The 12,507-nt window shown below is 38.0% G+C and overlaps 1 pseudogene; it reads left to right on the top strand.

Moving 5' to 3' along the window:
• Positions 1-442: 442 nt before the first annotated feature.
• On the top strand, positions 443-1,163 carry LOC140498604 (tetraspanin-8 pseudogene; annotated as a pseudogene).
• Positions 1,164-12,507: the final 11,344 nt, after the last annotated feature.

Below are 12,507 nucleotides of genomic sequence, written 5' to 3'. Positions count from 1 at the left end.
AGGTCTTTCACACCTTCTGCCACTGTCAGCACCCTGGTTCAGTCTTTCACCATCTTACACCAAGACTACTGCAATAGTCAATTAGTCTCACTGTTCCAATGTCTCTCTTCCGAGATAATTGAATTGATCCTTTTATCATTTCAATTGATAACTATTTACAGTTAATTGATTTTGTCTTTAACTCATTTTGTCCTGTTACTGCTTAAGTCACAATTCTTTGTCTCTGAATTTAGTTCAGAGATTTAGGTAGGCTGTACTGGGTTATGTTTAGAAGTACAGCTCTCCTGGAAGAGCAGAGACCTGGGCTAAAGAAGCTTTTTAGGAGCTTATTACAAAGCACAGAGCACACTGAAAATTCATCTGGCACCTTAAGGACACTGCTGGATACTGCTGTTAAAGAAAATTGTCTTTGAGTTGTTTGGTTTCTTGCTTTCCTTTAGAAATGGAAACTGTCAGTGGACTTATAAAATACTCTGTGTTCATCTTCAACCTCATATACTGGGTATGTGGCTGTGTCATCCTGGGAGTATAAATATATGCATGTGTCAACAAATATAGTCAAGATATCATCAGTGGAGAAATAGATACAATCAACACACATGCAACTGCAAATGTCATGATAGCTGGGGTGCCATCATCATGGTCCTTGTTTTCCTGAGATGTTATGGGGCTATGAAAGAACTCATTGCATGCTGTACTTGTTCTTCATTGAACTGCTTCTGATCAGGATCATTCAGACTGCCACAGGTGTGGTAGGCATGGTCTACAAATCCAAAATTGAAAAATCATTTAAAGAGTTTCTGGGAACAAGTGAAAACTTTGACCCAAGTTAGTGCTAAACATGAAACATTTAGAAACAACTTGGACCAATTTCAAAAGATGTTTAAATGCTGTGGCTTGATCAATGGAGCTATTGACTGGAGGAAGAACTTTGATGAGTATTCTTTATCATGTGAATGTACAAATAATACTAATCCAAATAATAATACAAATGATATTTGTGTAACATATTTTGGAAAACAAGTTTACAAAGAGACATGTGGTAAATATATTATAAACTTTTTAAAGAAAAATTTGATTGTTTTTGCTGGAATTGCATTTGGAGTGGCAGTGATTGAAATACTTGGCTTGGTGTTTTCTATGGTCTTATAATGCCATATTGGGAAAAAAATGAAACTACATGAGTTAAACTGTAACCCACTAAATCTGCTTTTTAACAATTTGTTTTCCTCTTTAAAAAAATACAACTTTGTGAAGAAATATTCAATTTGCTAAAATATTACATTTTGCTGAAAGCAAAAAAAAAAGATGACTTTAAGAGTTAAGTGACAATAATGATATGAATGCATATTTTTATGCAGAATAAAGACACATTTTGTTTTTTAAAAAAAAGTACAGTTCTGTTCTTTTCTTCTTGCCTCAAGGAATGTTGCTGTCCTTGGGGGATGTATGGACACCAGAGAGTTGATCTATTATATTTATAGCACCAAGTTATCCTTTGAGGATGTCTGGTTTTCTGTCCAAAACTCTGACCTACTGTCTTGCACCTTAACTCAAACAACAGCACTTTTTAGTCTCGCGGGGAAGATGGGGGTCATTGCTATCCCCTCATTACCAAACTTCCAACCAATCATATTGTTCCTCACACCTCAGCTATGTAACCAATTATGTTGTCCTCAACACTGTGAGGTGAGCTAACCTAGAATGCTCTTTGTCCTATACTCTCTCAAATCTATAACATTTCCAATTCTAACAATCCGCGATTCTGTGGTGGTTAGACTCCCAGGTAAGTCTTAGGTATCTGAAGTACATAGATAAAATGTAGCTCCTTGAGGTCAAGGATTATTTAATTCTTTTCTTTATATCCCTAGCAGCTAGCACAGTTCCTAACATACAGTAGGCACATAATGAATGCTGGTAGACTCATTGATATGTATTGTAACTTTAGTACTACAGAACCTAAAAACCATGTACAAGAATCTTTATGACCAAAATAATGTCTTTTGAGTTGCAGCTTTAGATGAATGAACTACATATGTCTCCTTGGAGATTCCAAATCCTTTGTAAGTAAGGAGAGAAGGGAGGTATGTCTGAAGAATCTGCTGGTCTGACCCCTTGGGACACACTCTCTGAGCTTCTGGGTCATTGTCTATGCATATACAAACTTTGAGCATGGCAAGCTAGTATGGCATATGCTTTTCCCTCCTCTCATCCCTCTTCCAATTTCTTAAATCTCCATCTTCATTATTATTGGTTAATCATACTCCAGGGGTAATATCGTCATTCTCTATTGGGCAAGGATATGGAATTCATGGTTTTAATTGGTATCCTCTGACTCCTACCAATCCCTCAGTTCACCCTCATATCCTAGCCTTATATTTTCTCTCTGTCTGTCTTTCTTGCCTGGACCTTCATGTCTCACTTAGGCTGGAAGTACAGGGGCTACTCACTGGCCACTTCCCAGTACTGATCACCCCAAGAACTTTAACCTGCTCTGTTTACAACCTGGTCTGGTTCACCCCTTCTTAGGCAACCTGGTGGACTCATACTCTAAGGGGCTCACCATATTAATGCTAAACCTAATCATACAATTGGCATGGCCCACTGCAGCTCAGAACTTAAGAGCTGGGATTGCAGCTGTGTACCACCATGCTGGGCCACAGTCATGTATTTTAATGTAAAACACCTCTTCCCTACAGGGGAATAGAATGTGGCTAATTAATTAAATGCCATGTTTTGGAATAATGGGGTTTTGTGGTATTGTGAGCCATTGCCTAGTTGATATTTCAGGATATAACAACTCATGTCAACTCCTTCCTCAAAATTTTACCCAAGTAGTAGTGAGGCATTTGTCACGTGGCAGGTACAGTATTACTTCTCTGGAGGACTCAAATAAAGGCAAAGAGAACTAAGAAAACCTAACGAACTTCCCTAGAAAGAAGTCTTGCTTGGCTCTAATATAAGTTCTATAACTCTATTGTCCCTGGCTCCCCTATTTATCTGACCACAGCCTCTTCTTCTGGAAGAAGCTGGTTTGGCAGTAATATAGCTGGAGAAAAGCTATTTCTGAGAGGATTTACTGCCTTGCCTTATGAATTAGTATATTCCCATAAATGAAAATGTCTGTCAGAGTTAAAACCAGAAATTTTGGCCCCCAAGGCATGCAGCTTGAAAAGCCTGTCCTCAAACCATCTTTTTAAGGTCAATTCAGTTGAGGAAAGGAAAGGGACACTAGGGCAGCATCTCTGGGAGATACCAGGATACTGTGAGATCAGGAACAGACCTGAGAAGAATCTCACCTGGGATGTGGGTCCTGGAGATGGGGAAGGAAAAAGCAGACCATGTTATAAAATAGCTTCCTATTCTAAATGTTCTTGTTATTTAGGTGCTAAGCTTAGTTGTTTCTCTACTAATTAAGGATAAACGTTATCAAGGCCCTTTAAATTTTGGTGCCCTGATCATTGCCCTAATTACATGTCTGTTCATACTGTCCCTCATAGATCATTCCCCAACTTTTCATATACTTCACAGAATCAGGACAACATCCAAATTGGTAAATGGTCATGGTGCCCCACCCACCACACTGGTAGGTTGCATATCCAAAGGGCATTTGACTACTGCTTTGCTCAGGGTTCTGAGCTTATCATCTGAACCTCTGATGGCTCTGACGGATTTTCCAAACTCACAAAGTCACTGCCTGTACAATTCTATCTCAGAGTAGTTTAGAATAAACAAACAAAAACTGGAGGCATCATGTGATCATGGGGAAATGGTGCTTAGATGAGCAAAGGCATAGACACCCTTCCTCCCACCTAGCAGGCAATTCATAGGAATATTACGTTATTCACTGCCAGGAAGGAAAAGAGACTGACTGAAAGGTCAGCCTCGTCCCTTTTACATGCAAACTCAGTTCAAACACAACACTTCCCAGATTATCAGTTCTTCTAACTCTGTAGTCAATTAGAAGATTTTTTTGTCACATTAACTCTTCAATAGCTCCTGGACAGAAACTGGCACTCACAAGTTCCACATGTTGGATTGAAACCAAGAAGGAAATATCTGCACATTCTCTGCATGGTCCACTAGGATGGACAGACCCCCTCATTATCCATTCTTCTCATCACACAGTTATCTTTCTATAGAGTGAAAGGATAAAGCATAAGGAAGATAGGGAAAATTTCCCAATGTCAGTTATATTCACTAAGATTAGCCAGATGACTATCCAATCCCCCCAAAGAGCACTTCGATAATATGAACATTTTCAAACTAGCTCATGGTCATGTATTTTTTGAGCAGGTAGAAACAGTCATGTGGTAAAAAGAAGTGAGAGAAAAAACTTTAGTCAGGAGTGAAGTGCTCTCTCTTCCTTTGGAGAAAACTGGCCAAAAATAATGCTCCTCCCATACATTGTTAAAATCAAATTTTTATTGCCTTGCAACCTGAATCCCATGTCAAAGCAGATTTCTTTTACTTAGTCTTGATAAGTAGTAAGGCATACTCTTAACTTGGCTTTCTTTTGTCTTATTCCATCCACAGAGAGCTGAAATTACACCCCAGGTCTCATGAGCCATCTTTCATAACCTCAGCTTTGTTTTATACATTGCCTTCAGGAATGGCCACTCCATAGGACATAAAAACAAACCTTTCTCCTCTTGATACTAAGTCACGAACTATAGAGGACGGGGAAAGCTGACTCACTCAGGAGACTGTGATAAAGTAAGAGCAAGTGATCTTGAAATAAAAAGTCCCAGGTTAGTTATTTTATTGCTATAAAGGAATCTCTCAGAGTGATGCCAAAACCAAAACTGGCAGCAATGCTTTTGTCCTTTGATTGAGATTCATGACAGCTGAATTTCCCAAGACTTAAGATCACATTATGAAATATCACCAGGGGATTAAGTATTATACTCATAACTTCTGCAAGAGGCAAAGGGAAGCAAGGATTACTTAGATTGGGATAGAGAAAACTCACTTAGCTCTCACATATAGTCAAGTCAAAAAGGAGACTTGATTTATCAAAATGAATTCCATCAAAGAACCAGGGCCTTAACAGAGATGACTTACGTCAGCCAAATTTGGCTGTAATTCTTCAAAGCTCATTTATCTGGTGAGTCATTGGGGGATTCCTGCCTCTTCAGAACCTAGAATGCTGAGATGATTTTTCTCTGGGTATTTCAAAATTTCCACAGCTTCTCTTCACTAAAAGTGGGAAGTGAAAGCACTTTGTAATGGTAAAAAGATACAGGAATGTGTTATTATTATTTTTAACTAACACCATTAACATTAAAAAAGTTCAGATTAGGATTTTTATTCTCAATAAAAGCCATTCATTCATTCACAGATCATTTATTGAGCACTAATTCTATATAGGTGTTAAACTGAGGGCTGTGAGGGAGTTACAAAGATGAATGCCACATAAATCTTACTTTTGGGAGGGGGAAGGAGAAAACAAAAAATAGGTTTAATATAAGGTAGATTGTAAAAGGACATTCAGAAGAACATAAAGAGAAAGCCATGGGAATCCCAAGGAGGAAGAGATCACTTCTGGCTTGAGGAGGGAGCAGGGAGAAGGAGGAGGATGACTCAAGGGAAAGGATTAACATTTGGGAAAATTTATAACTGTTTATTGATGGTTTTTCCTAGAAAAGTGGTTCTGAAATCTTACCCAGAGAGGATGTCCCTTCATCTTCAAGGAACACAGAGAGAACTGCATGTTCTTTTCCATTTCCCTGTTGAGAAGCAAAAATATTAGACAAGAGTCAAAGGTCTAAATGTCAGGTAGGAGAACCACGGGCCGTCTACGCTAGATGGCTAAGCTCAGCCACTGAGTCCAAACTCTGAGAACCCAAAGCTCTAAGATCCCAAGCCTAAATGACCTGTAAATAACAATCTGACATCCTCCAACCAGAACTAGAATGAATAGACAGCAGCTGGGATAAGCCCCAGGAGTTGACATTCAAGGGGAGCTTGGGAGAGGATGAGAATGGAGAATGATTTCTTATTCTCTCCATCGCTGCAGAAGTACTAGGTGGTCCATGGGTTAATACCTCCTGAGTCCAGACTGACGTGCTCTTCTCCCAAGATAATTGGGTGGATCAGTGGTGAAGAAAAGCCAAATATTCTAGCCACCACCTGCATAATACACTCAGACCATTATCTCTCATAAATCATTCTGCCTTCACTTTCCACTATGCTATCTGAAACTCTCCTTTACTAATTTATAAAAACAAAGAAACAAAAAGCGACCCTCTTTCATCCCAGCTCTTCTCACCTTCCTCTCATCCTCTGGAGAGTTCACTGATATCTAGCTTTTTTTCTAAAGACAGCAAACTTCTTGCTACCTTTTCCAAAGCCGGACTCCTCTCTCACTCCCTGAGGCAATAGGACAGAATGAAGAATTGATCATTCTCCTTGCCCCTAGTAAACATTCCTAAACCATCCTTCTGCTCCCATCACTTAGCAGTTGCCTCTTCCTTTTAAGGACATTCTTCTGTCCAGATCTTTGTTGCTAGAAAACCTCCAAATCATTCTCTTTCCTCTCCAATAAGTTCAATACCTGGCTCACAGTCTTCTTGAGGCAATGTGGTATGATGAATGGAGTGTTGGACTTGGATTCAGGAAGTTCTGGGTTCAAATCCTGCCAAAGACATTTATTAGCTGTGCAACACTGGGCCTCAGTGTTCCATCTGTAAAATGAGAGTGTTGAACTCAGTAACTTCTAAAGTCCCTTCTAGCTCAAAATCTATGATCCAATGATTCTTCTCAGTCCCTCAGACCATGCCTCCTTCAAACACTCTGGCCTCTCAGTTTCTCAATCCCATGATATATCTCCAATTTACCCCAGTCATGTATAGATGTGTCATACCTTAAACTCTCTTCTCTCCTCCCTCCAGATTTCTGCTCAAATGAACTCTTCACAGGTGCCAGAGATCCTAAGTTAAATGTTTCCTAACCCTTTGGTGTCCCAGACACTTAGCCATAGATCTTTCTTTAATTCTGTTTTCATCCTCCTAGAATTTTCAGGGAAAGATCTTCCACAATGTGTATTATGAACTATGGCACTCAGTGTTTTCTAAATGTTTCTCCACTCCACACCATCAAAGGTCAAGCAATGTGTTTGTGAAATGGGAAGCCCTGAATACTAATTATAACATACGTGACCCCACATTACAAAATCAACATCCATGTGTAATGACCAGCTGAATTTTCTGGCATTAAAAATATTGTTATTTTTTTGGTTAAAATTGTCCCCCAACTCACCCTATTGAATCTTTCATCCCTTTCTCATTTCCCTGTCTACAGGGTCCTTTTCTCCTTCCTACATACATACAAAGGTCTCCCATACCCTTCAGAACCTTTTCTTAACTCTCTCATTCTAGACAGGGGTGTGATGGTAAATGTTTAAAAACAGGACCAGGGAGGTGAGGGAGGTACAGTATGCATACACCCTTGTATATTTAATCTGCTTAATTAACACTTTCTTAAGCCTAGACAATAAACAAAACAGTAATAAACCAAGACCAGATTTGTAATAATTGCAGATTTGAGGCATAAATACTTTTGCTGAAAATTTAACAATGGACTCTTGAAAGCAAGTTAAAGTTGGGGATAGTACATCCTGCTCCTATATCTCTCCTTCATTGCTAAATTCCTAGAGAAAGCAATCTATATGGGATGTTCCGAACTTTGTCAAAAAAAACATTCATGCCTTAATCATTTGCAATCTGGTATGCAACTTTTTCCCTCCCTTACTCCTGAAACTACTCTTCAGCTATCACCAATGACAGTGCCTAAATCTGCTACATTTTTCTTAATCTTTATCTTCCTTGACATTTACATGACTTTTGACTTTGTTGACCAACCCCTACTGGATACTCTCCCTTCCCTTGGTTTCCATTAAACTGTATTTTTATATTTCTTGGATCATTCTCCTCCCATTCTCTAAATGTGGGTGTCTTTTCTTTTCTCTTATTACATATTCATTATGATCTCAACAGACGTATGTGTCACATCAATGCAGATGACTTTCATATTTCTACATTTAACCATATCTTACTTGAACTCTAGCCCCAACTGAGTTGGATCCAACATAGCTAAAATTGAACTCCTCTTTCCCCTTCATCCTAGACTTCCTCTCATCCTCACCACCACTTTCCTAGTTCCACAGCCGCTGTCTTTGATTCTTCCCTCCTCCACACCCCTAACATCCAATCAGTTGTCAAGTCCTAGCAAACTCTCCTTCCACTGTATTTTTAACATCCCTTCCATTCTTCTCATATTGCCACCATTGCTACTCAAGGCCCTAGGAACTCTTGTTTGAACTACTAAAACAGACTTCTAGTTTTCTCATTTGTAGTTTCTCTCCTCTGCAGCCCTTACTTTACATCACTGCTAAAATTATCTTCCTAAGGCATGGGTTTAAGCACATCACTGCTCTGCTCAAAAATCATCAATGGCATCCTATTGTCTCTAGAATAAAATACAAATTCTTTAGCCTGGTACCTTAGATACTCCACAGTCTGTTCCAATCCAACTGAACAACCAGGACTGCTAAAGACATTATCAGGAATTCCAACTGCCAGAAGAGGAGGCAAACCAGATACTAGTGTATTTTATGTTTATGAAAACTATTACTATTTTCTATTTCCAACATCGTGTAATAGCCATGAGATATGGATCATAATGGTCTCTGGAGAATTAAAAATGAATGTCACACAGTAGGCAATGGAGAGATTCATGGTGGATGCAAGAATATTCTACTCTATAACCAATGAGGAACTTTGAAGAACAATTGTCAAAGATGTCAATGGTGACATATAGGAAAAGAAAATGGCCTGGCCATGTGGTGAAAGCAAGGGATGACAGGAGGGCATCCCAAGCATGCCACCGGTACAATTTAAAATATCAAGAAAAAGAAAAGAAGGCCTTCCACGTTTGGTGGCCCTGCTGTGGTGATTTTATGGGAAGTTATTCATTAGTCAGACAGGAAGAGAGGGAAATGATGTGTCCACATCTGCACCATTGAAAGGAATAGCCAAATCATTAAGATGACATTCCTTTGTGAGTTTCCACTCCAAATGCATGTTATTTGAGCCACATCACAGATTAGATTGACCTTTGTTAGCTAGCATGGGAGTTTAACATCTCTAGCATAGTCATATCTCTCTCCCTTCTTTCTCTATTTTCACTACCACCAATGTCATGGAAAACTCTCTTTTAGCCTACAAGACTATTTCAATAACAACTTTGCAGTTTTCCCATCTCCACTATCTCCCCCACTGTAATCTCTTCTTCACAGAACTTCCAGAATAGCCTCTCTTATGCACAGATCTGATCATGTCACCCCTGTGTTCAAAAAACTTCTGTTACTTCCCAGTGAAGAAAATTCATCCCCTTTCAAAGCCCTTAACAGTCTGCCATCACCCTGTGCTTATCTAGCCTCTCTAGTGTAACTCTGTCAGGAACTTTATGTTCTAAGCATACTGGACTAGTCTGTCTTCTGAATACTCATTGTGTTCGCCTCTCTTCTCATGCTGTCCGTATTGCTTTTCTGTCTTTACCTACTGACATCCTACTTCTCCTTTAAAGTTCAGTGTCTTTCAGTGTCTAGCAAAGTAATTGCTTGACAAAGAGCTATAATAAATGTTTATTAAATGAATTAATTAATATCCTTTATACTGTAGTATTGTTCACACAAATGCATAAATTTTTTTTAGATTGGATTGGATTGGATTGGATTAAACTGAACTGACCTGAATTGTTTCTATGAGAAAGTGAATTCTAAGTTCTAAGCAACTGTTTTAAAAACAAACTTAGAAAGATATTACTTATAAATTAGGGACTTCCTTTGCTGCCACAGTTTATCCTTGTTAGCAGCATTTCAAAAGTCAGGCAAGCAATGACTCTTTTAATTACCATCAAAACCCAGCGCTTTTTTGAAGTTTGAATTTTTGTTTTGTCTCTATTAATTATCTATGTTCTACTACTCAGTAAAAATTTCAGTTATGGTTATAAAATGGAGACATAGCATGGGCTGCACAATGAGACAAAGACAAGATGTGAATGAGAAAGCATGATTGACATATACCAAGATAAGGTCAAAATGGATACATGATTTAGACATAAAGGATAATACCATAAACAAGTTAGGAGAGCAAGGAATAGTTTACTTCTCAAGATCCATGAAGAAAGGAAGAATTTATCACCGAACAAGAGATGGAGAATAACATGAACTGCAAAATGGATAATTTTAATAATATTAAAGAGGTTTTGCTCAAACAAAGCCCATGAAACCACTATTAGAAGGAAATCAGAAAGCTGGGAGGCAATTTTTATAGCCAGTGTCTCTGATGAAGGACTCATTTCTAAAATACATGGGAAACTGAATCGAATTTATAAGAATATGTCATTCCCCAATTAATAAATGGTCAAAGAACAGGCAACAGGCAGTTTTCAGATGAAGAAATTAAAGCTATCTATAGTCACATGAAAAATGCTGTAAATTACTATTGATTAGAGATATGCAAATTCAAGCAACTCTGAGGTACCACCTCACATCTATCAGATTGGTTAATGTGACAAAAAAGGAAAAGGATAAATGTTGAAGAAGAGGTGAGAAAATTGGAACACTAGTGCATTGTTGGTGGAGTTGCAAACTGATCCAACTATTCTGGAGAGTAATTTGACTATGCCCAAAGGGCTATGGAATACCCTTTGATCCAGTAATATCACTACTAAATCTACATCCAAAGAGATCATAAAAAAGGGAAAGGGACCCACATGTACAAAATTATTTGTAGCAGCTCTTTTCATAGGAGCCAAGAATTGGAGGTAGAGGAGATGCCCATCAATTGCGGAATGGCTGAACAAGTTGTGGCATATGAATGTAATGGAATACTGTTGTGCTATAAGAAATGATGAGCAAGCAAATTTCAGAAAAACCTGGAAAGACTTGCATGAACTGATGCTGATTGAAGTGAGTAGAACCAGGAAAACACTGTACACAGTAACAGCAACATTGTACAATGACAAACTTTGATAGACTTAACTTGTCTCAGCAATACAATGATCTCAGACAATTCCAAAAGAGTCATGATGGAGAATACTTTCCACAGACAGAGAAAAAACTATGGAATCTGAACACAGATTGAAACATACTATTTTCTCTTTTTTTGTTTCATTTCTTTTCTTGCTCATGTTCTTTTCGTTCTAATTTTTCAGTCACAATCTGACTAATGTGGAGATATGTTTAATATAATTGTATATGTATAACCTGCATCAGGTTAGAGATGGGGGAGGAATGGGGGAGGGAGAAAAATTTGAAACTCAAAATCTTATAAAAGCAAATGTTGAAAACTATCTTTACATGTAATTGAATAAAATAAAATACCATTAAGAGAAAAAAAAGTTAGAAAGAATGAATGGACAGAGCACAATTACCAGTAGGTGATTTTTCTTCATTTTCAGCTTTGCCATGAAATTGTTCCACTTGACTTTCTTCTACTCAAATATAATGTAGTCATTTTGTTGCCTGGACATCAATGAGAAAAATCAATCCCTGAAATCAACAAAGCCATTAAAAGGCAGACTCAGAATCAAATTTTTCTATTGGATTTTATTAATGACCCAAACTGATTATTAATTTAATAAATTATGAAATAGAAGTATGCATGTCTGGTTCTTTGGTTATTCACTGAGAAAGATCATGATTGGTAGTGAGAAATAGGACAGTAATCATATTTTAGTAACTACAGTGAGTATAAGGGTAAATAGTGAATATATACGTAATGTATATATATATGTACATATATACATATATATACATATATAATTTACGAATAGTGATAGGGGGTGAATGGGATGTTGAAAGGAGGCCAGAAGCTTGAAGAAGAGGGAGGGAGAGGGGATGAGTCACCTATATAACCACAGGTTGGAGTTGGGAGCACTCAAGCAGCATGGACCCCTAAGAGATGGAAAAGTGTTTAGAAAAAGGATATTTATATCTCATTTTTATGGGTATTTTGGGGGAGGAACAGACCAACTCCTATCTGTGCCATCATGGGATTAGTTCCTTAATATACCCAAGTCATCTCCAAGTTATTGGTAAAACTTCAAAGTCATCAAAGTCACATTCAAAGGCATCAGTATCTTTTTGATGTTCTGTTGGTCTAGAGCTGTAGAAGCCGACATTTTGTCTAAAATTTACATATCAGAAGAGGCAGAGAAGATGGAAGTTTTGCATCCAGAAAAGTGATGCAATCATTTCTCAAAACCAATGGAATTGGAGGGGAAGACATCATCTCTGTATTTTGTTGTCTCTTTTAAAATTTTCATTTTGATGTACTTGCATGAAAAGCTTATGTGAGAAGCAGTGTGGCATTAGTGAACGCAGAGTCAATCTTGGAGTTAGGAAGACCTGGGTTCAAATCCTATCTTAGACATTTTTTGACTACATCACACCAAAGCAAACTATATAACCTCTCAATACTCTAGACAACTCTCTGAGAT

Source organism: Notamacropus eugenii, chromosome 4 (assembly GCF_028372415.1).
Source record: "Notamacropus eugenii isolate mMacEug1 chromosome 4, mMacEug1.pri_v2, whole genome shotgun sequence".
NCBI classification, from domain to species: Eukaryota; Metazoa; Chordata; class Mammalia; order Diprotodontia; family Macropodidae; genus Notamacropus; species Notamacropus eugenii.
The sequence above is the reverse complement of the archived record's forward strand: the minus strand, read 5'-3'. Positions and strand labels throughout refer to the sequence as shown.